The sequence below is a fragment of the Triticum aestivum genome, chromosome 3A, assembly GCF_018294505.1.
Source record: "Triticum aestivum cultivar Chinese Spring chromosome 3A, IWGSC CS RefSeq v2.1, whole genome shotgun sequence".
Lineage (NCBI taxonomy): Eukaryota > Viridiplantae > Streptophyta > Magnoliopsida > Poales > Poaceae > Triticum > Triticum aestivum.
Genome location: NC_057800.1, coordinates 125,694,949 through 125,720,532, shown reverse-complemented (window position 1 = coordinate 125,720,532; position 25,584 = coordinate 125,694,949).

The window sequence follows — 25,584 nt, the reverse complement described above, 5'->3', positions numbered from 1 at the left end:
TGGCAGCAGAGTGGTTTTATATCACAACTCCCTGAAGTGCCAAGTGGGCAGCCGCCCCTGCCTTTCGCTTGGGCCCCCCACCACAACTGACGTCATGGATTAGCAGGGAGCTCAGCTAGGGTCCAGCAAAGGATGTGCCGATATTGGAGAGCCACATCCGAGATCTCTTTGAGAGAGATTTCAGCCTGGTTATGGTAATGCAAGTTATTCTAGTTCATCGAGTCCAGCCTTGCAAACATCGACCCCTCCATATGTGGGAATTCAACCCGGAAGGACCGCGGACTATTCAGTACTTCCTCGGCATGACGCTCGAAGAGATGTATAAATTGTTCTTCGGACCCCAAATAGAGTGTCTGGACACCACCGAGGATACGGGTCTGAGCTGCAACCGCCCTGATAACCAAGTAAGTAATCCCATGGCCGAACACGCTATCCTTTTATTTATCATGACATCATTCTGAAAAGTCGCTCTTTGACCAGGACTGGATAACAAAGGCGAAGATAATCAGGTGTTCGGCCCCCTTCCCGAAGGCTTGACCAATCCGGTACTGGACAGAATGCTCGAGCTGGCGCCTCGTCAGGTGCCCTCAAAGGAAGATGAAGGGGGAATAAAGAGGCCGAAAGCGGGCCTCACTCGCTACTCATCCCAACCGGGGGAATGAGCGCCTCCGCGAGGGAGGATAACCAAGGAGAAGAATCTAACATTCCCTCTCCCCGAGGAAGGAAGAGGATCACCTCTGAGGATCTAGAAACCAAGGTTTCCAAACGGGAGAAGAAATCTTCACCAGAGGGTCTTGCCTCGGAGGGTATTCTTGCTGCACAATGTCCGCACGGGGATTAGCCCTCTACCGAGCTGTAAGTAATCAAAAGGTATTTTAATAGTGAAAGTGTCCTACCTTACTTCTGGAGACAATAACCGAAGCTTATATCTTGTAGTTCGGATCGTAGCCCTTCTCGACAGAGTTCATCTTTGGGGGATCTTCTTCCGGAGATGATGAAGAGCGAAACGCCTCCCCCTGCTACCCCGCCTCATGAGGCGGGCGACCCTGAAGTATCATCGCGGAGGGTCTCTCCTGATCCGCCAAGGCCAGAGGGTAATCCTTTGGCTACCCGGAGTCCTGAGTATTCGGCTCCTAAAGAGAGCAGCAGAAAGAGTCCGGAACCATACAGTGTGCAGTCGGACGCACTGAAGGATCTTCTGGAGCAAGCGTCCATCTCAGAAGCGCATCATACGCTAATGGGTACGGTAATTGAAAGGATTTCATCCGCTGAAAGCGGATTGCATGAAGCTTTTATGAGTCTGCTGAAAGGCTTTGAGGTACGTGAAATAGTGTATGTTTTTGACAGTACCACACACGTTAGGTATGCCCTATGCAGATAGTAGCCCCTGAGACTCTGGTTGTCGTCAAAAACGGCAGCAAACAGAGGATCATAGTCCCAGGTAATAACCAGACCGCCTTTATGTGCAGGTGGCTGAAGCTCCGGTGGCTAGCTGGACTGATGGGTTTGCCGAGCTAAAGCGGCAACTTGATGCGGTAGATGCTGACATCATGCTTGTCAACAAGCGGCTTGACGAGGCACAGGGTAAGTGATTTTTCCGGTGATCAACACGTAGTAAGAGGAGCATGATGCCAGTATCTTTAATATGTTGTGACTGCAGATGGAGCTGTCACCGTGGAGACCCTTCGGGCAGAGCTTGCCCGAGCCAAGGAACAAGCAAGGAATAGCGATGCGGCCACTCTAAAGGTGGTTGAAGAGTTGAGGGCCAAACAGGCCGCACATTGCCAGAGCAAGGAAAGAATAGCCAAGATGGCCGTTGAGTTGAAAGATGCCGCTGACCGTTACCAGCTTCTTGAGAAAGAAAGTCGAGCGAGGGCGACTGACCTGGAGAAGGCCATGGTAGCAGCCAAGGAAGCCCGCTCCAAAATCAGAGCGACAAAGGAGGAGCTGCATCAAGCTGCGGATATCGTGGCTGGGAAGCCCTTGTTGTTGCGGACTAAGTTCGGAGATCCGAAGTATGCTCCTCTTGATCAACTATGGAGTTCTACGGACGCCTACGTGGATTTGGCAGCAAGTGCTGCTGACGCGGCCGAGTACTTCAAGGATCAAAAAGACCGCGAAGTGGAAAAGCTATTCTGGTCATAGTTCCATGCTCTAGTGCGTCCGCTGCTGTTGAATGAGCGAATGGCCGAGTGGGCCGAGCTCCATAGGTTGTTCGGACTTGCCATGAGGTCCGTTGTGGATCACCTGTGCCCGGGAGGGCCAAGGCCGAATAGTTACTTTAGTTTAGTGCAACAATTCCTTGGTGCCGTGCCGCACATCGATGCTATGAAGAGGTCGGCGTGCATAGAGGGTGCGCGGATGGCCTTTGCCCATGTCAAGATATACTGGGCAGAGATGGAGGCCACCACTGTTGCAACACAGGGTTCGGCCGTGGGCCGAGTGGCTGCCGAGCACTACTTTGAAGAAGTTCTTGAAGGCGCTCGTTTGATAGAGGCTCAGTGCTCGAAGAATATTATGTTCTAGTGACATGTACTCCCATTATAAAACAATGTTTTATTGAGTTACCGAGGCTGTGTTTCTACTTTTGCCTGAAAGTATTATGGTGCCTCCTGTGCGGCCGTTTATGTATATATGTATATAACCTGAAAGTTTGCAGTCGTCGGCTTCCGCCCCACACATATAATGCGGGGGTTTTCGCAAAAAACGCGTATTCACACTTGATCCAACGTCTTGGTCCATTAAGGAGGTAGTAGTGCAGCGAACGAGGCAATCGGACTATAGTGCTTTAACACTTTCACTTAGCCATAGGAGTTTGACGGTGGGGCTACTAGATAGCCCCTGGTACTTCTACGCTCGTCCGAATACGGGGTGCTTACGTACATGACTGGGAAACAGCCCTTCGTTAATGCATAGGAATCCCGAAGATTCCACTGAGTCATCCAGTGGTTGACCAATCTCACGCTATATCATGACAGTCAGTTTTTTTCTGTACCGAGGTGCTCATCCGGATGAACCAGGGCACAATCGCAGTAGTTCTCCAAGTGCTACCTTAGCCGATATAGCGGAACATAAGGTACCAAAACATGGGAGCCGGGCAAACTCAACATTTGACCAAAGACATGATTCAGAGCTGATGCATATAAGGCAAAACTAGCGATGCCGAACACTCCCTAAGGTATTTGGTCTTTATAACATATGCCGGGCTGAACAATGCCCTTAATAATAAACCCCGGGTGTCCGGGTACGTGCAATATTCTGACATGGCCACATGCCAATAACGTCAGCATCCTTCTCGGTTGTACTGAGTATCCGGAGGATGTGAACAACAAGAGACAGTAAAAAAGGTTTACGTAGGGTCTTAATCTGAAAAGAAACCTTTGAGCGGGTCCCTGCTGCACGTCTACGCCTGTGTCTCCGTTGTGCCGTGTCCTGGATGGGTGTAGCACGATTGTCATCTGTAAAAGAGAAGAACTTAGGTGAAAGTTGACGTGCCAGAAAATGGGTTATTATCAATAAACCATTAAAATTCAAGATAAGTCAAGTTGAGCCGAACTAGCCCTGATTACACGCGGGAAGCCCCTGGTACCGTCTAGGAGGGTTTGATCATCAAACCAATCTCATGTATATGTAGTGGTGCACCGGACTTGTCTATCCGTGTCCGTGGTCTTGACGACCTGTCATTTTTTCTGGTTGGTGAGGCCGTCTAGTGCTCGGCGGCCAAAGCCGCCGCACATTCTTCCGCACGTAGAGAACGCTCAGTATTTCCGCTAACTATGATGGTGCCACGTGGACCGGGCATCTTAAGCTTGAGAGAAGCGTAATGCGGTATTGCATTAAAACGAGCGAAAGCCGCTCTTCCGAGTAGTGCCTGATAGCCACTTCGGAATGGAGCGATGTAGAAACTTAACCTTTCGCTTCGGAAGTTGTCGAAAGAACCGAATACAACCTCTAGTAATAGAGAGCCCGTGCAACAGGCCTCTAGGCCTGGTATTACTCCCTTGAAGGTAGTAGTACGGTGGCTTATTTTTGTCGGGTCTATCCCCACTTTGCGGACTGTGTCCTGATATATCAGATTTAGACCACTACCACCGTCCATGAGGACTCGTGTGAGATGGTATCCGTTTATTATTGGGTCTAACACCAAGGCAGCCAATCCTTCGTGCCGGATGCTTGTCGCGTGATCCCCGCGATCAAAAGTGATCGGGCAGGCCAACCAGGGGTTGAACCTAGGGGTGACGGGCTCTATGGTGCGTGTGTCTCGGAGTGCATGTTTGCTTCTCCTCTTCGTCACATGGATCATGTTTACTGTTTTAACCTCTGGTGGGAATTTTTTCTGTCCTCCAGTGCTCTGCTGGCGAGGCTCGTCCTCGTCTTCGCTTGGTGTCTACCCCCCCTTGTGTTCGGCGTTTAGCTTACCGGCCTTCTTGAAGACCCAGCATTCTCTGTGGGTGTGATTTGCGGGTTTATCGGGGGTGCCATGAATCTGACATAGTTTGTCAAGAATCTTGTTTATGCTAGACGGTCCGTCTCTGCTGCCTTTGAAAGGCTTTTTCCGCTGACCTGGTCGAGAGCCCCTGAATCCGGTATTTACCGCCGTATTATCTAGGCTATCTTATTTATTTCGACGCTTGCTTTTATTGTGTCGTGGTTTTCCATTTCCATCCCTGACTTCGGATGTGCTTGGGTCGCTGGTGCTACTGCAGGCTAACCAACTGTCTTCGCCCGCGCAAAAGCGGGTCATGAGGCTTGTTAGGGCTGCCATTGTTCTCGGTTTTTCTTGGCCGAGGTGTCTGGCGAGCCATTCGTCTCGGATGCTGTGTTTGAAAGTTGCTAAGGCTTTGGCGTCTGGACAGTCGACGATTTGGTTCTTCTTGGTGAGAAACCTATTCCAAAGCTTCCGGGCGGACTCTCCGGACTGTTGAATTATATGACTTAAATCGTCTGCATCCGGAGGTCGGACGTAGGTCCCTTGAAAATTACCCCAAAAAGCGTCCTCGAGCTCCTCCCAACTTCCAATTGAGTTTTCGGGGAGGCTTTTCAGCCAATGCCGAGCTGGTCCTTTAAGCTTGAGGGGCAAGTATTTAATGGCATGGAGATCGTCTCCGTGAGCCATATGGATATGGAGGATAAAGTCCTCAATCCAGACCCCAGGGTCTATGGTCCCGTCGTACGCCTCTATGTTCACTGGTTTGAATCCTTCTGGGAATTCGTGGTCCAGCACCTCATCGATGAAACATAGGCGGTGTGCGGCACCCCTGTATTGGTATGTGCCATGGCGTTCGGACGGTTGTAGTATTTGGTTTTGATTTTGTGCCGGAGCGCGCTTCCTAGATCCATAGATGGATTTGGTCGTACCGGATTTTTGGCGCAAGTCCTCATGTGGATCGTGTGTTGACTTATGTGCGACTTTGTTAGCCGCTCTATCGCGGTCACAAGGTGGTGGATCCGGACGGTTGGCCGTTTCATTTTTTGGCTGTGTGGGCTCTAAGGCCTCATCGTCGAATTCAGGTAATAGCTTGCACTTTGGAAAGCTCTTTGTGTGGTAACTTCCACCATACTTTGCTTCGTTGTCGAGCACTTTGTTCCACCTGCTGTTGAGCGTATTTTGTGTGGCCTTAAGCCTTTGCTTCTACTTCTTCAGACTCCTCGCTGTGGCAATAAGCCTTCTGCGGAGGTTCTCTTGCTCCAAGTGCGTTTCCGGGATGATGTGTGCATCTTCGTCCGGATTGTTTTCCTCCCCAGAGGGGGTTTGATGAGGTTTATCCTCGGCGTCGCCGTGTTCGGACATTGGATCCGTACTATATTCGCCGCTTGCAGCTTCATCATGCTCTGCCGCTGGGGCAATGTGGTCGTCGTTTCCTCTGGAGTTGACCAGAGTGTTATTTTCTCTTGCGCTGTTATCGCTGTTTTTGCTATGGCGGGACTTAGAGCGGCGCCGCTGACGTCGGCGCTTGGGTTGCTTCTTGGAGGGTCCATCCTCCGCCGTCTCTTCGCCATTGCCTTCTTTGGGTGTATCCACCATGTATATGTCATGTGATGAAGTGGCTGTCCGGCGCCCTGTGGGCGCTGGTTCCTGTTCGTCTCTTACATCTTCGTCCATGCCGTCGATGTCTTAGGAGTCGAAGTTGAGCATGTCGGTTAAGTCGTCTACAGTGGCTACTAAGTGGGTGGTGGGTGGCAGCGAATTTCTTCGTCGTCCGCATCCCATTCTAGCCGGACATAGTTCGTCCAAGGTTCTCCTGACAAGGAGAGAGACCTTAATGAATTTAGCACATCGCCGGAAGGCGAGTGCTGAAAGATATCCGCGGAGGTGAACTCCATGATTTGTGCTTAATCGGATTCGATAGGCACGGATGCAGGCGGCTCGGAGTCCATGGCCGGAGACGAATCCAGTGGTTCGGCGCCACGGCTCTCGTAGGAGTGAAGTCAGTATCGGCTCCATCGCCACTGAGAGTGCGGCCTCCATGGCGGGGTCTATCCCCCCGTCCTTGGATGGCGCAATTTGCCACGGATTAAAGGCCGGAGTAGTTGCAGATGCGATCTCCTGAACACTGTCCGACGGCAGAGTTACGCCATGCTCATCGTGACTGTGCGGCGCACCTGACGTGGGATCGAATCCGTTGAAGATCAAGTCTCCGCGGATGTCAGCAGTGTAGTTTAAGTTTCCGGATCTGACCTGATGGCCAGGGGCGTAGCTCTCGATCTGCTCCAGATGGCCAAGCGAATTGGCCCGCAGTGCGAAGCCGCCGAATACGAAGATCTGTCCGGGGAGGAAAACCTCACCCTGGACCACATCGCTATCGATGATCGAAGGAGCCATCGAGCCTGACGGTGATGACACAGTGGAACTCTCAATGAAAGCACCAATGTCGGTGTCAAAACCGGCGGATCTCGGGTAGGGGGTCCCGAACTGTGCATCTAAGGCGGATGGTAATAGGAGGCAGGGGACACGATGTTTACCCAGGTTCGGGCCCTCTTGATGGAGGTAATACCCTACGTCCTGCTTGATTGTTCTTGATGATATGAGTATTACAAGAGTTGATCTACCACGAGATCGTAGAGGCTAAACCCTAGAAGCTAGCCTATGGTATGATTGTATGTTGTCCTATGGACTAAACCCTCCGGTTTATATAGACACCGGAGGGGGCTAGGGTTACGCAGAGTCGGTTACAAGGTAGGAGATCTATATATCTGTATTTCCTAGCTTGCCTTCCACGCCAAGGAGAGTCCCATCCGGACACGGGACGAAGTCTTCAATCTTGTATCTTCATAGTCCAACAGTCCGGCCAAAGAATATAGTCCGGTTGTCTGGAGACCCCCTAATCCAGGACTTCCTCAATGGCAAAGTGAACAAAAGTATATATGATATACATGTTATTGATGTGTACTTTACTAGTGTTCATAGTAGCCCGTGGGTATTTGATACTGGTTCAGTAGCTATGATTAGTAACTTGAAACAGGAATTACAAAATGAACAAAGACTAGTTGAGGGTGAGGTGACGATGTGTGTTGGAAGTGATTCCAAGGTTGATAAGATCACCATTGCACACTCCCTCTACCTTCGGTAGTAGTGTTGGACCAAAATAAATGTTATTTGGTGTTTGCGTTGAGCATGAATATGATTGGATCATGTTTATTGCAGTAGGTTATTCATTTAAGTCAAAGAATAACTGCTATTTTGTTTACATGAATAAAACCTTCTATGGTCATACACTTAATATAAATGGTTTATTGAATCTCGATCGTAATGATACACATATTCATAATATTGATGCCAAAAGATACAAAGTTAATAATGATAGTGCAACTTATCTGTGGCCCTGCTGTTTAGGTCATATTGGTGTAAAGCGCATGAAGAAACTCCATGCTGATGGGATTTTGGAATCACTTGATTATGAATCACTTGATGCTAGCGAACCATGCCTCATGGGCAAGATGACTAAGACTCCATTCTCTGGAACAATGGAGCGAGTAGTTGACTTGTTGGAAATAATACATACTGATGTATGCGGTCCGATAAGTGCTGAGGCTCGCCGCGGGTATCGTTATTTTCTGACCTTCACAGATGATTTGAGCAGATATGGGTATATCTACTTAATGAAACACAAGTCTGAAACATTTGAAAAGTTCAAATAATTTTAGAGTGAAGTGGAAAATCATCCTAACAAGAAAATAAAGTTTCTACAATCTGATCGCGGAGGCAAATATTTGAGTTACAAGTTTGGACTTCATTTAAAACAATGTGGAATAGTTTCACAACTCACGCCACCTGGAACACCACAGTGTAATGGTGTGTCCGAACATCGTAACCGTGCTTTATGAGATATGGTGCAATCTATGATGTCTCTTATCTATTTACCACTATCGTTTTGGGGTTATGCATTAGAGACAGTTGCATTCACGTTAAATTGGGCACCATCTAAATCCGTTGAGACGACACCATAAGAAATGTGGTTTAGCAAGAAACCTATGTTGTAGTTTCTTAAAGTTTGGGGCTGTGATACTTATGTGAAAAAGCTTCAACCTGATAAGCTCGAACCCAAATTGGAGAAATGTGTCTTTATAGGATACCCAAAGGAGAATGTTGGGTACACCTTCTATCATAGATCCGAAGGCAAGATATTCGTTGCTAAGAATGTATCCTTTTGTAACATCCCAAATTTTCAATTTGGAATGTTATACATTAGGTCATCATTGCATATCATATTTTATTTGCATTTTGGCTTGATCCTAGAAATTCTACGCAACTCAAGAACCCACGGAGAGAGTTGGGAATTTCGTTATTTTCATATTTGAGTTTTCTCGAATTTTGAAAAGAGGATCGTTTGATTTTAATTATTTTCTCTTTGAATATTTCTTTTATAAAAATAAAAGAGAGGGGATAAAATGACTTCCCCAAAATAACGAAATATTGCAGATTTAATATTAAAATCAAATAATATTTTTATTCGGAGTTTTATTGCTATTTTATTTGAATTAGGAAAAAATATGTGTTTTTTAAAATTGCATTAGAGTCCCAAATGAATGTTCACCTTGTCCGCTAGATTTTTACAGGACAGGGAAAATTTATTTCAGGATTTTTGGAGTCCGTTTAGTATTTATTTTATTCGTTTTTCTGCGCGGAATTATTATTTTTTTTTTAAAAGTTACTGACCTAACCGGGCCGTGTCCGCCTGGGGCATTGTACCCGGCCAAACCTTTAAAGGCCGAAGGCCCAAGCCGCCAGCCCCCACACCCGAAACCCTAGCCCCGCCTCAAAACCCGCGTCGCCGCCGGACTCGCCGCCGCCCCTCGCAGCCACGCCGCCGCCGTACACCGACCCCGCCATCGCCCCGCCGCCCGTCGCCGCCAACCACCACCGCCGGACCCGCCGCCGCCCTCGCTGGATTCGTCGAGGTAGCCGCCGCCGCCGCGGTTTTTGTTAGAAAACCATCGTTTTTTTAAAACAAACCGCGGTTGTTGTTTTTTTAGATTGGTTTTTATTTTTTTATTTTTTCGGTTTAGTTATTTAGCGAACGCCCGTTCGTTCGGTCGTTTTAACGAACTGTTTTCACTGTTTAGCCGCAGACAGCGAATGTTCATTCGTTAGCATGTTCGTCAGTTTTTTTCTCAGATTTTTCGCGATTATTTCTGATCGCGATTTTTGATCCGATTTTCATTTTAGTTTATCTTTTCGCTCGTTTATCGGAATCAGGCGATTCAAGCGCCTAGAGTTTCGTCTCGAAGCCCTCTTTCTGTTTAATCAACTTAAACCAGTTTTTGCTACTGTAAGATTTGACTTTAGTCCAGATTAGTAATCGAAGCTTGTTTCTTTCGTAGTTTGAGTTTTGTTGCTTTGTTCGATTTGATTCTTTTTGCCAACCGGAGTTCTTAAGTTGAACTTTCTGTTTAGATCTTCTTATTTGAGTTTTACCCATGCATCTTTGCTTGATTGCTTATTGTATGCTTGTTTGTTTGCGATAGAGTACCCAGAGTGAGAAGCGTGCTACTACGGGTCTCTAGGTTTCACGGATCATCAGCAAGGCAAGTAACACTTTGATCATACCTCTTTACTACCCAGTTTTATTGCATTAGATCAATCCTCAAACAATTGCATGGTTAGGATCTGATTTAAATTGTGAGTGTGGGAAGTAGATGAGGTAGTACCTATTCACCTGTTTATTATCAAACCTTTGGGAGTTACTTCTACGTTGCTTATTTTGCTATGCTATGCTCGTAAACGTGGTTTGGGTTTGAGTGTATTCATGACAGATGTGAGTATTGTTAATTATTGGTTAACTTAAGGTGGCAACTTTATTACACATCTGGGTGGATTGAGGCACCTGGGGAACACAGTGTTGCCTGTATTTTTGGAAATCCCGGGGTACTGTATGATTCTCCTATGGGCTGCCACCCAGGCTCAAAGGGATCATAAGATTATTAATGCTAGAAACTTCCGTGTGCAGCCACATGCCATTATGGGCTCTGGCATAGTTGATTAAGTTGTGGGAAACCTTTCCATGATGGGCTAGCAGATGTAGGGGATTGTAGGTGTACATGCCTATCTATCGGTTAAGGGGACCTCTTCGGAAAGATTGAGTCTCCGTCATCCGTTTCTCAAACATTATGTACTGCGAGAAATCCAATGGAGGAGATCGAGTCTTGTGGGGAAAAGTGCACAAACCTCTGCAGAGTGTACAAACTAATCATGGTTAGCCGTGTCCCCGGTTATGGACATCTTGAGTATCTAGTTCTTGGATTATCATGTGGATATCATCACTCTTAATAAAATTTGATTGGGTTTAATGATGATGCTTAATTGGGATTGAGTTGGGTGAACCTTCTCAATGTTTAACAACCACCATGATAGTTAAATAAAATTTATTCCTTTGTTGTAAGGGAAAATTGGCTTTCCGCAAAACATATTAACCATACAGCCTCCACCAGCCAAATATGCATGTAGTGATAGCCTTATTCTGTTCATTACTCTCTTGTGTTACATTGCTAGCATATTCCATGTGCTGACCTGTTTTCAGGCTGCAATGTATCGTGTTGCAGACTTTTTAGACAACGAGTAAGGAGCCATAGGTCGTTGTCTTTCACTCAGTGATGTCGTTGGAGCTGATGGACTCACTTTATCTTCCAAGCCTTCCGCTGTTATCGTATTAGATGGCCTTAAGCCATATTTATTGTAATAGATTCTCTTTCGAGACATCTGATGTAATAAGTGTGTGATTGCTACTCTGTTATAAATCCTCAAGTACTGTGTGTGTCAGCATTACTGATCCAGGGATGACACTGATGCACAGAGATTAGCCTGTTTGATGTCTGGTCGCTACAAGATGGTATCAGAGCACACACAGACTGTAGGACACAACCACTAAGCTAAAGCCCTAGATCACTACTCTCTTTTCATTTCTGACTCCTCTCCATTTTCTACTCTTTAGGATGGCGGATGCAAGGAACAAGTTCACTCAACCGGATGAAGGCACACCTTTTGGACGCCACTTGAAGGAAGTCACTAGGTACTTGAACATCGGAATACCAAGCTTCACCGGGACTTACAACACCACTTTACCAGAAGAGGAGTGCTGGATGATTCAAGTTCAAGTTCCAGGAAGGACATTTACGCCAGTCACTGAGCCCATAGAGTTTTTCTTTGATGCACCAACCTAGAGTCTAGGAAAGAGTATGGCAGCCCACATCACCATGGGATGCATTGGAGAAGTTTACCACAAGGATCTGAATGATACTATCTACCAGATTTGTGGGCGTCGAGATGAGCAATGGGAGATGATCAGCACCAGGAAGGATAGATCAATTGCCGCTTTCATCCAGGAGTTAAACCAGCACATACATCGCCAGGAGAACCAGATGTGTGCATGCATGATAGATCTGAAGAAGGCAATGACAAGGATCGCCGAGCTTGAAGAAGAACTCAAGTCTACACGTGATGGATACGAGGAGGAAATGACGATACTAGTGGAGATGAATGATGACCTGACAAGGAAGCTAGGAGTATTCATGGGAGACCCCGCGCCAAGAGGAGAAGATGACGATTCTACTTGCCCGGAGAACTACATCATCATCGAAGACACCGACTCGGATCCCGACGATAGCGATGATGACTATGTTGATGAAGCTGGAGTGGATATTATGGAGTCTTCGACCGATCAATTTTTCTAGTCGACCACCATATCAGTAGTAGTATTCCACCATGTATATAGTATAGTCCGAGCACTTTTGTAACGATAGTTCTAGAACGATTGTATGCCCTTGTTTGAATTGATTGAAGTGATATGATTGTGTTTGACTCATGTGCATATGGGTAGTGTTTTCTCACTAGACCTCATTCTATTCTATTCTCTTCCCTCTAAACCCTCAGATGCCTCCAAGACGTGACCCCGGATTTACCTTTCCACCAGAGCTCACTCAGTTGATCCAGCAGCAGAATGCCTTGATGTAGTTGTTAGTTCAGAACCAAGGCAACAACAACAACCCACCACCACCACCCCCAGTTGACAACTTAGCCCGTTTTCTGAGGTTGCAACCACCGGTGTTTTCCAGCAGCACCGAGCTGATAGTTGCAAATGGTTGGCTCTGCATGATTGGAAGGGAGTTAACCACTGCAGGATGCATAGATGCTGAGAAGGTGCATTTTGCCACGCACCAATTGGATGGACCAGCAGCCTCATGGTGGGAGAATTACACAACCACTTTTCCTATAGCTAATGTTACATGGGACCAGTTCCAGCAGGCCTTTCGCACTGCCCATGTATCAGCAGGAGCTATGGCCATGAAGAAGCATGAGTTTCGCAACTTACACCAAGGAGGATGCACCGTTGGCCAGTATGTGGATGACTTTAGCAAGCTAGCATGTTATGCCCCAGATGACGTTGCTACGGATGCAACTAAGCAGGAGAAGTTTTTGGAAGGACTGAATGATGAGCTGAGCATGCTGTTGATGGTAGCAACCTTTAATAACTACCAACAGTTGGTAGATAGAGCTCTCATGATTGAAGGGAAGCAGCAGCAGATGACAACCGCAAGAGGAAGTATGGACAAGGGAAGTATAATTCTGGAGCTCAGCAAAGACCCCGTTTTTCCCCGAACTCGGGAGGACCCCTTCAGCATAACCATGGAGGTCACAATCACACTGGAGGATGTTCGCACAACCATAGTGGCCCCAAGAATGGGAATGTTAATGGAGGAAGAAACGGACAGAACCGTTCCAACCCAGCAACGCCCGCCAAGAAAGATCTAAGCCACGTTACTTGCTACAAGTGCCAGAAGACTGTACATTACGCCAATGAATGTCCTAAAGCTAAGAATGGAAAGGACAATGGAAGTTCTGGGAAGAAGCCCAACCCTTTCAACAGGGGACAAGTGAACCACGTTAACGTGGAGGAGATTGAAGCCCAGCCAGATGCAGTAATAGGTAAGTTTTTGGTTAAGTCATTTAATGCAGTCGTTCTTTTTGATACTGGTGCATCGCATTCATACATATCAAGGGGATTTGTGGATAAGTATAAGCTGCCCACCAAAGTTCTTAGTACACCTATGTTAGTGAGCTCGCCAGGAGCAGAGTATATGGCAAGCCAAGGATGTTTTCAGATGCCATTGACCATAGGTAGGCATGTTTTCCCCTCAGACCTGATAATTTTGGAGTCGCAAGGTTTGGATGTGATTCTGGGTATGGATTGGCTATCGATGTATGGAGGAAACATCGATTGCGCCAGTAAGTCGATTTTGCTCACCACCCCAGAAGGAAGAAGGATCAAGTATGTATCCCGGCATGTGCCGATTAGGACTCAAGTAAATTCCTTATCAGGAGTTGTATAGGAGGAAGTACCAGTGGTGAAGGATTTCCCAGATGTACTTCCAGAAGAGTTGACAGGCATGCCACCGGATAGAGACATCGAGTTTTTGATTGAGCTTTTGCCAGGCACATGGCCAATATCTAAGAGACCGTACAGGATGCCCGCACATGATTTAGAGGAAATTAAGAAGCAGATTAAGGAGTTACTGGATAAAGGATATATTCTCCCAAGTTCGTCACCTTGGGGATCACCAGTACTTCTAGTGGAGAAGAAGGATGGATCGTTGAGGATGGTTGTTGATTATCGAGGATTGAATGAGGTGACGATCAAGAACAACTACCCACTTCCAATGATCAATGATTTGTTTGATCAGCTGCAAGGAGCTAAGGTGTTTTCCAAGATCGATCTGCGATCAGGGTACCACCAACTAAAGATTCGAGAGCAGGATATACCTAAGACAACTTTTACCACGAGGTACGGGCTATATGAGTATACCGTTATGTCATTTAGCCTGACTAATGCACCTGCCTATTTTATGAACATGATGAACAAAGTGTTTATGGAGTTTTTGGATAAGTTCGTTGTGGTGTTCATTGATGATATTCTGGTCAACTTGAAGAATGAAGAGGAGCATAAGGAGCATTTGCGATTAGTACTTGGGAAGCTCGGAGAACATTAGCTATACACCAAGTTCAGCAAGTGTGAGTTTTGGTTGAAGGAATTTGGATTCCTTGGACATGTTATATCTGGAGAAGGAATAACGGTAGACCCCACCAAAGTTGTCACTGTGACAAATTGGGAGGCACCCACATCAGTTGGAGAGATCCGGAGTTTTCTTGGACTCGCAGGATACAACCGGAGGTTAATTGAGAATTTCTCGAAGATTGCAAAGCCTATGACGGAGTTGTTAAAGAAGGACAGCAAGTTCAAATGGACTGAGGAATGTGAGGCCAGCTTTCAGGAGTTGAAGAAACGCTTGGTTACATCACCAGTGTTGATTTTGCCAGATCAACACAAGGATTATGAAGTGTATTGCGACGCTTCTCGTCGAGGACTTGGAGCCGTACTTATGCAGGAGGGAAGAGTTGTTTCATATGCCTCATGATAGCTTAAACCCCATGAGTTAAATTATGCTACGCATGATTTAGAGTTAGCAGCCGTAGTGCATGCGTTCAAGACTTGGAGCATTTTCTCATCGGAAACCATTGTGAGGTATACACGGATCACAAGAGTTTGAAGTATATCTTCACGCAAAAGGAGTTGAATCTCAGGCAGAGGAGATGGTTGGAACTCATTAAGGATTATGATATGAAGTTGCACTATCACCCCGAAAAGGCTAACGTAGTAGCCGATGCATTGAGCCGCAAGAGTCATGTCAATACACTCATGAACGGAGAGTTACCCAAGGAGTTAGCAGAGGATCTTCGCGAGCTATGTTTGGAGATAGTTCCGAGAGGCTATGTAGAAACATTGGAGATTCAGTTTACTTTCATGGATAAGATCAGAGAAGCTCAGAAGACGGACAAGGAGATTGTCGTGATAAAGGCAAGGATGAGCAAAGGAAAGGATAAAGGATTTCGTGAGGATGAGCACGATACCTTATGGTTCGAGGACCGCGTATATGTGCCAAATGATCAGGAGATCAGGAAGCTGATTTTGCAAGAGGCCCATGATTCGCCATATTCGATTCACCCAGGAAATACTAAAATGTACCTGGATTTGAAGGATAGTTTCTGGTGGACTAGAATGAAGAAGGATATTGCGGAGTATGTAACAGTTTGTGATGTATGTCAGAGAGTGAAGGCAGAGCATCAGAAGCTAGCAGGATTGCTACAACCATTGCCGACACCCGAATGGAAGTGGGACAAGCTAGGCATGGATTTTATCACGGGATTGCCCAGGACTCGTTCAGGCTATGACTCGATATGGGTTGTAGTCGATCATTTGACGAAAGTAGCTCATTTCATCCCAGCGAAGACCACTTACACCAGTGCTAAGTTGGCAAAGATATACATGACCAGGATCGTATGTTTGCATGGAGTTCCGAGGACCATTGTATCAGATAGAGGAACCCAGTTTACCTCAAAGTTTTGGAATCAGTTGCATGAAACTTTGGGAACCAGGCTAGAGTTCAATACAGCTTTTCACCCACAGACGGATGGACAGACTGAGAGAGTCAATCAGATTTTGGAGGACATGTTGAGAGCGTGTGCGCTAGATTATGGATCTAGTTGGGATGACAATTTGCCTTACACAGAGTTATCTTACAACAACAGCTATCAAGCCAATTTAAAGATGGCCCCTTTCGAAGCATTGTATGGAAGGATGTGCAGGACACCGTTGTTGTGGGATGAAGTTGGAGATCGATAGCTGTTTGGACCAGATTTGATTGAAGAGTTTGAAGAGAAGGTTAAGCTGATTCGCGATAGACTCAAAGTAGCCCAGTCCAGGCAGAAGAGCTATGCGGATTCTAAACGCAAGGAGATAGTTTACGAAGTTAGAGACAGAGTGTATCTTCGTGTATCACCACTTCGAGGAGTGAAGCATTTTGGAGTTAAGGGAAAGTTAGCACCATGTTTGTGGGACCATACAAAGTTTTGGAACGTATGGGAGAAGTTGCTTACAAGTTGGAATTGCCCGAAGGATTGTCAGGAGTTCACGATGTGTTCCACATTTCTCAGTTGAGGAAGTGTCACGCAGAGATGGCTGATATCCCTCTGAGAGATATAGTGCCACTGGAAGCGATTCAGTTGGATAACGACTTGACCTACAAGGAGAAACCAGTCAAGATTCTTGATTTGGCCAACCGAGTTACATGCAACAGGGTTATCAAGTTTTGCAAGGTTCAGTGGAGCCACCATACCGAAGATGAAGCCACATGGGAACGAGAGGAAGACCTACGGAAGGATTACCCTCACCTATTTTCTAGCCAACCTGAATCTCGAGGGAGAGATTCATCTTAAGGGGGGTAGGTTTGTAACATCCCAAATTTTCAATTTGGAATGTTATACATTAGGTCATCATTGCATATCATATTTTATTTGCATTTTGGCTTGATCCTAGAAATTCTATGCAACTCAAGGACCCACGAAGAGAGTTGGGAATTTCGTTATTTTCATATTTGAGTTTTATCAAATTTTGAAAAGAGGATCGTTTGATTTTATTTATTTTCTCTTTGAATATTTCTTTTATAAAAATAAAAGAGAGGGGATAAAATGACTTCCCCAAAATAAATAAATATTGGAGATTTAATATTAAAATCAAATAAGACTTTTATTCGGAGTTTTATTGCTATTTCATTTGAATTAGGAACAAATAGGCATTTTCAAATTGCATTAGAGTCCCAAATAAATGTTCACCTTGTCCGTTAGATTTTTAGAGGATGGGGAAAATTTATTTCAGGATTTTTGGAGTTCGTTTAGTATTTCTTTTATTCGTTTTTCTGCGCGGATTTTTTTTTTAAAGTTACCGACCTAACCGGGCCGTGTCCGCCTCGGACATTGTACCCGGTCGGCCCTTTAAAGGCCGAAGGCCCGAGCCGCCAGCCCCCGCACCCGAAACCCTAGCCCCACCTCGAAACCCGCACCGCCGCCGCCGGACTCGCCGCCGCCCCTCGCAGCCACGCCGCCGCCGTACGCCGCCGACGCCGCCGCCGTACGTCGACCCCGCCGCTGACCCCGCCGTCGCCCCGCCGCCCGTCGCCGCCGATCACCACCGCCGGACCCGCCGCCGCCCTTGTCGGATTCATCGAGGTAGCCGCCGCCACCGCGGTTTTTGTTAGAAAACTGTTGGGTTTTTTAAAACAAACTGCGGTTGTTGTTTTTATTTAGATCGTTTTTTTTTATTTTTTCGGTTTAGTTATTTACCGAGCGCCCGTTCGTTCGTTCGTTTTAACGAACGGTTTTCACCGTTTAGCCGCAGACAGTGAACGTTCATTGGTTAGCATGTTCATCAATTTTTTTCTCAGATTTTTCGCGATTATTTTTTATCACGATTTTTGATCCAATTTTCGTTTTAGTTTATCTTTTTGCTCATTTATCGGAATCAGGCGATTCAAGCGCCTAGAGTTTCGTCTCGAAGCCCTCTTTCTATTTAATCAACTTAAACCAGTTTGTACTACTGTAAAATTTGACTTTAGTCCAGATTAGTAATCGAAGCTTGTTTCTTTCGTAGTTTGAGTTTTGTTGCTTCGTTCGATTTGATTCTTTTTGCAAACCGGAGTTCTTAAGTTGAACTTTCTGTTTAGATCTTCTTATTTGAGTTTTAGTCGTGCATCTTTGCTTGATTGCTTATTGTATGCTTGTTTGTTTGCGATAGAGTACCCAAAGTGTGAAGCGTGCTACTATAGGTCTCTAGGTTTCACGGATCATCAGCAAGGCAAGTAACACTTTGATCATACCTCTTTACTACCCAGTTTTATTGCATTAGATCAATCCTCAAACAATTGCATGGTTAGGATCTGATTTAAATTGTGGGTTTGGGAAGTAGATGAGGTAGTACCTATTCACCTGTTTATTATCAAACCTTTGGGAGTTACTTCTACGTTGCTTATTTTGCTATGCTATGCTCGTAGACGTGGTTTGGATTTGAGTGTATTCATGACAGATGTGAGTATTGTTAATTTATGGTTAACTTAAGGTGGCAACTGTATTACACATCTGGGTGGATTGAGGCACCTGGGGAACCCAGTGTTGCCTGTATTTTTGGAAATCCCGGGGTACCGTGTGATTCTCCTATGGACTGCCACCCAGGCTCAAAGGGATCATAAGATTATTAATGCTAGAAACTTCCATGTGCAGCCACATGCCATTATGGGCTCTGGCATAGTTGAGTAAGTTGTGGGAAACCTTTCCATGATGGGCTAGCAGATGTAGGGGATTGTAGGTGTACATGCCTATCTATCGGTTAAGGGAACCTCTTCGATAAGACTGTGTCTCGGTCATCCGTTTCTCAAACATTATGTAGTGCGAGAAATCCAACGGAGGAGATCGAGTCTTGTGGGGAAAAGTGCACAAACCTCTGCAGAGTGTACAAACTAATCATGGTTAGCCGTGTCCCCGGTTATGGAAATCTTGAGTCTCTAGTTCTTGGATTATCATGTGGATCTCATCGCTCTTATATAATTTGATTGGGTTTGATGATGATGCTTAATTAGGATTGAGTTGGGTGAACCTTCTCAATGTTTAACAACCACCATGATAGTTAAATAAAATTTATTCCTTTGTTGTAGGGGGAAATTGGCTTTCCGCAAAACATATTAACCATACAGCCTCCACCAGCCAAATATGCATGTAGTGATAGCCTTATTCTGTTCATTACTCTCTTGTGTTACATTGCTAGCATATTCCATGTGTTGACCAGTTTTCGGGCTGCAACGTATCATGTTGCAGACTTTTCAGACAACGAGTAAGGAGCTATAGGTCGTTGTCTTTCAATCAGTGATGCCGTTGGAGTTGATGGACTCACTTTATCTTCCAAGCCTTCCGCTGTTATCGTATTAGATGGCCTTAAGCCATATTTATTGTAATAGGTTCTCTTTTGAGACTTCCGGTGTGATATGTGTGTGATTGCTACTCTGTCATAAATCCTCAAGTATTGTGCGTGTCAGCATTACCAATCCAGGGATGACACTGATGCACAGAGATCAGACTGTTTGAGGTCGGGTCGCTACACCTTTCTAGAGAAGGAGTTTCTCTCGAAAGAAGTGTGTGGGAGGAAAGTATAACTTGATGAGGTAATTGTACCTTCTCCCGAATTGGAAAGTAGTTCATCACAGAAATCAGTTCTAGTGATTCCTACACCAATTAGTGAGGAAGCTAATGATGATGATCATGAAACTTCTGATCAAGTTACTACCGAACCTCGTAGGTCAACCAGAGTAAGATTTGCACCAGAGCGGTATGATAATCCTGTTCTGGAGGTCATATTACTTGACCATGACGAACCTACGAACTATGAGGAAGCAATGATGAGCTCAGATTCCACGAAATGGCTTGAGGCCATGAAATCTGAGATGGGATCCATGTATGAGAACAAAGTATGGACTTTGATTGACTTGCCCGATGATCGGCAAGCCATTGAGATTAAATGGATCTTCAAGAGGAAGACGGACGCTGATAGTAGTGTTTTTTTACCATGAAGACTGCAGGGCTTGCACCCCACAACATCGCTGATAGTAGTGTTGCTATCTACAAAGCTCGAATTGTCGAAAAAAGTTTTCGACAAGTTCAAGGTGTTGACTACGATAATATTTTCTCACTCGTAGTGATGCTTAAGTCTGTCCGAATCATGTTAGCAATTGCCACATTTATGAAATCTGGAAAGTGGATGTCAAAACTACATTCCTTAATGGATTTCTTAAAGAAGAGTTGTATATGATGTAACACGAAGGTTTTGACAATCCTAAAGGTGCAAACAAAGTGTGCAAGCTCCAGTGATCCATCTATGGACTGGTGCAAGCATCTCGGAGTTGGAATATATGCTTTGATAAGGTGATCAAAGCATATGGTTTTATACAGACTTTTGGTGAATCCTGTATTTACAAGTAAGTGAGTGGGAGCACTACAACCTTTCTGATAAGTATATGTGAATGACATATTGTTGATCAGAAATGATGTAGAATTTTCTGGAAAGCATAAAGGAGTGTTTGAAAGGAGTTTTTCAAAGAAAGACCTTGGTGTAGCTGCTTACATATTGAGCATCAAGATCTATAGATATAGATCAAGACGCTTGATAAGTTTTTTCAATGAGTACATACCTTGACAAGTTATTGAACTAGTTTAAAATGGAATAGTCAAAGAAGGAGTTCTTGCCTGTGTTGCAAGGTGTGAAGTTGAGTAAAGACTCAAAACCTGACCACGGCAGAAAATAGAAAGAGAATGAGAAGTCATTCCCTATGCCTAAGTCATAGGTCCTATAAAGTATGCTATGTTATGTACCAGACCTACCGTGTACCTCACCATGAGTTTCGCAAGAGGGTACAATAGTGATCAAGGAGTGGATCATTGTACATCAGTTAAAATTATCCTTAGTGGATTAAGGACATGTTTCTCGGTTATGGAGGTGACAAAAAGTTCGTCATAAAGGGTTACGTCGATGCAAGCTTTGACACTGATCTGGATGACTCTAAGTCTCAATCTGGATACATATTGAAAGTGGGAGCAATTAGCTAGAGTAGCTCCGTGCAGAGCATTGTAGACATAGAAAAATTGCAAAATACATACGGCTCTGAATGTGACAGACCCATTGACTAAGCTTCTCTCACAAGCAAAACATGATCACACCTTAGTACTATTTGGGTGTTAATAACATAGAGATGTGAACTAGATTGTTGACTCTAGTAAAACCCTTTGGGTATTAGTCACATGGTGATAACCCACAAGTATAGGGGATCGCAACAGCTTTCGAGGGTAGAGTATTCAACCCAAATTTATTGATTCGACACGAGGGGAGCCAAAGAATATTCTCAAGTATTAGCAGCCGAGTTGTCAATTCAACCACACCTAGAAACTTAGTATCTGCAGCAAAGTGTTTAGTAGCAAAGTAATGTGATAGTGATGGTAACAGTAACAAAAGAGTAATGAAAGCAAAGTAATGTTTTTGGTATTTTGTAGTGATTGTAACAGTAGCAACGGGAAATTAAATAAGCGTAAACCAGTATATGGAAAGCTCGTAGGCATTGGATCAACGATGAATAATTATGCCGGATGCAGTTCATCATGTAACAGTCATAACATAGGGTGACACATAATAGCTCCAATTCGTCAATGTAATGTAGGCATGTATTCCGAATATAGTCATACATGCTTATGGAAAAGAACTTGCATGACATCTTTTGTCCTACCCTCCCGTGGCAGCGGGGTCCTAATGGAAACTAAGGGATATTAAGGCCTCCTTTTAATAGAGAACCGGAACAAAGCATTATCACATAGTGAATACATGAACTCCTCAAACTACAGTCATCACCGATAAGTATCCCGATTATTGTCACTTCGGGGTTAACGGATCATAACACATAATAGGTGACTATAGACTTGCAAGATAGGATCAAGAACACTCATATATTGATGAAAACATAATAGGTTCAGATCTGAAATCATGGCACTCGGGCCCTAGTGACAAGCATTAAGCATAGCAAAGTCATAGCAACATCAATCTCAGAACATAGTGGATACTAGGGATCAAACCCTAACAAAACTAACTTGATTACATGGTGAATCTCATCCAACCCATCACCGTCCAGCAAGCCTACGATGGAGTTACTCACGCACGGCGGTGAGCATCATGAAATTGGTGATGGAGGATGGTTGATGATGACGACGGCGATGAATCCCCCTCTCCAGAGCCCCGAACGGACTCCAGATCAGCCCTCCCGAGAGGTTTTAGGGCTTGGCGGCGGCTCCGTATCGTGAAACGCAATGATTTCTTCTCTCCTATTTTTTTCTCCCCAAAAGCAGTTATATAGAGTTGGAGTTGGAGTCGGGGGGTCTCCAGGGGGGGCACGAGGTAGGGGGCGCGCCCTAGGGGGGGGCGCCCCCCACCCTCGTGAGAAGGGTGTGGCCCCCCTGGTCTTCATCTTTGGCGAGGATTTTTTATTATTTATTGTAAGATATTCCGTGGAGTTTCAGGTCATTCCGAGAACTTTTGTTTTCTGCACATAAAACAACATCATGGCAATTCTGCTGAAAACAGCGTCAGTCCGGGTTAGTTCCATTCAAGTCATACAAGTTAGAGTCCAAAACAAGGGCAAAAGTGTTTGGAAAAGTAGATACGACGGAGACGTATCAAGTCCCCCAAGCTTAAACCCTTGCTTGTCCTCAAGCAATTCACTTGACAAACTGAAAGAAATAAAGAAAAACTTTTACAAACTCTGTTTGCTCTTGTTGTTGTAAATATGTCAAGCTAGCATTCAAGTTTTTAGCAAAGATTATAACTAACCACATTTGCAATAACGCATAGGTCTCAACTTTACTCATATCAATAGCATAATTAACTAGCAAGCCATAATAATAAATCTCGGATGACAACACTTTCTCAAAACAATCATAATATGATATAACAAGATGGTATCTCGCTAGCCCTTTCTGTGACCACAAAACATAAATGCAGAGCACCTTTAGAGATCAAGGACTGACTAGACATTGTAATTCATGGTAAAAGAGATCCAATCATAGTCACACCCAATATAAATTAACAATAATGAATGCAAATGGCAGCTGCGCTCTCCAGCTATTGCTTTTTAATAAGAGGGTGATGACTCAACATAAAAGTAAATAGATAGGCCCTTCGTAGAGGGAAGCAGGGATTTGTAGAGGTGCCAGAGCTCGGTTTTGAAATAGAGGTGAATAACATTGTGAGCGGTAACTTTCATTGTCAACATAACAACCAAGAGATGGCGATATCTTCCATGCTACACACATTATAGGCGGTTCCAAACAGAATGGTAAAGTTTATACTCCCCCTCCACCAACAAACATCAATCCATGGCTTGCTCGAAACAACGAGTGCCTCCAACATACATCAGGTCCCAGGGGGAGTTTTGGTTGCAATTATTTTGATTTAGTTTGCATAAAGCATGTGACTGGGCATCCCGGTGACCAGCCCTTTATCTCGTGAGTGAGGAGCGGAGTCCACTCCTCTAGAGAATAACCCGCCTAACATGGAAGATACATACATCCCTAGTTGATACATGAGCTATTCGAGCATACAAAACAGGATGATTATTTGAAGGTTTAGAGTTTGGCACATACAAATTTACTTGGAACGGCAGGTAGATACCGCATATAGGAAGGTATAGTGGACTCATCTGGAATAACTTTGGGGTTTAAGGGATTGGATGCACAAGCAATATTCCCGCTTAGTACAGGTGAACGCTAGCAAAAGACTGGGAAGCGACCAAGTAGAGAGCGACAACAGCCATGTACATGCATTAAAATTAATAAACATTGGATGCAAGCATGAGTAGGATATAATCCACCATGAACATAAATATCATGAAGGCTATGTTGATTTGTTTCAACTACATGCGTGAACATGTGCCAAGCCAAGTCACTTAAATCATTTAGAGGAGGATACCACCCTATCATACCACATCATAACCATTTTAATAGCATGTTGGCATGCAAGGTAAACCATTATAACTCATAGCTAATCAAGCATGGCACAAGCAACTATGATCTCCAATTGTCATTGCAAACATGTTTATTCATAACAAGCTGAATCAAGAACGATGAACTCATCATATTTACAAAAACAAAAGAGGTCGAGTTCATACCAGCTTTTCTCATCTCAGTCAGTCCATCATATATCATCATAATTGCCTTTCATTTGCACGACCGAACGATGTGAATAATAATAAGAGTGCACGTGCATTGGACTAAGCTGGAATCTGCGAGCATTCAATAAACAAGAGAAGACAAGGCAATATGGACTCTTTTGTCAGATAAACAATAATGCATATAAGAGCCATTTCAACAATTTAATTATGGTCTTCTCCTACTGACCCCCAAAGAAAAGAAAAGAAATAAAACTATTTACACGGGAAAGCTCCCAAAAAGCAAAAGAAGAACAGGAAATATTTTTGGGTTTTCATTTTAATTACTACTACAAGCATGGAAAGTAAATTAATTAAAAGCTACAACTAATTTTTTTTGTTTTTTTATTAAGGTTTATTAAACACATAAGAAGAAAGCATAAAAGGAAATAGAACTAGCATGGATGATACAATGAAAAAGTATGAGCACCGACATTTAGCAATGAGTGTGTGTGAACATAAATGTAATGTCGGTGAGAAATACGTACTCCCCCAAGCTTAGGCTTTTGGCCTTTGTTGGTCTATGGCCACGGCTGGCCTGGCTGATATCCATAATAATAGTTGTTGGGGTTGTACTATGATGCAGCAGCTATCGCCTCCTGAGCTGTAGTGTGGTGACGAGCAGCCTCCGCTCTCCTCTCGTACTCATCTGCCTCCTCTCTGGTAACATTATATCATCCTCTTGCCTGATAATCAAAGAAAGCAGGAGCAGAGAGAGTAATATGGACAGCACGGCGTCTGTCAAAGATTAGTCGGTACTGGAGTGGTGATTCGTTCCTCTCGACAAAATGGTGGGAAACCATAGAATCAAAATCTAAATAAGCAGGAGGCAACTCCATGTCTCCTTCACGAACGTCTATCTCAAGAAATTTAGCTAAGCGGGTTGCATAAGTTCCTCCAAAGAAATCTCCATTATGTCTATTATGATGCAACCTACGAGCTACAATGGCTCCCAAATGATAAGATTGGTCTCCTGACACAGCACTCCAGAGAATGCTAAGGTTAGGGACACACATGTGACATGCTTCACCCTTAGCATTTATGCACCTACCTATGAAGAGAGCAAAATAATGTATAGCAGGAAAGTGAATGCTCCCTATGGTAGCTTGCGTTATATCTCTAGATTCCCCTACAGTTAAACTAGCAAGAAAGTTTCTAAATTCAGATTTAGGGGGATCCCTAACACTACCCCATTGTGGAAGTTTGCAAGCAAACGTGAAATCCTCTAAGTCCATGGTATAAGATTTGTCATAAAGATCAAACATGACTGAAGGAGAATTACGCGAAGATGAATACTCAAACCTCCTCACAAAAGAGCTCGTGAGCTCATGATACTGGGGCATTTGTCTGCTCAAAGACCTCAAGATCGCAATTACGCAAATATGCGTTAAATTCTTCTTTAATTCCTGCTCGATCCATAAAATTTTCAGAAGGCCACTCACAAGGACACACTGGAGTGTCTCTTGGTGG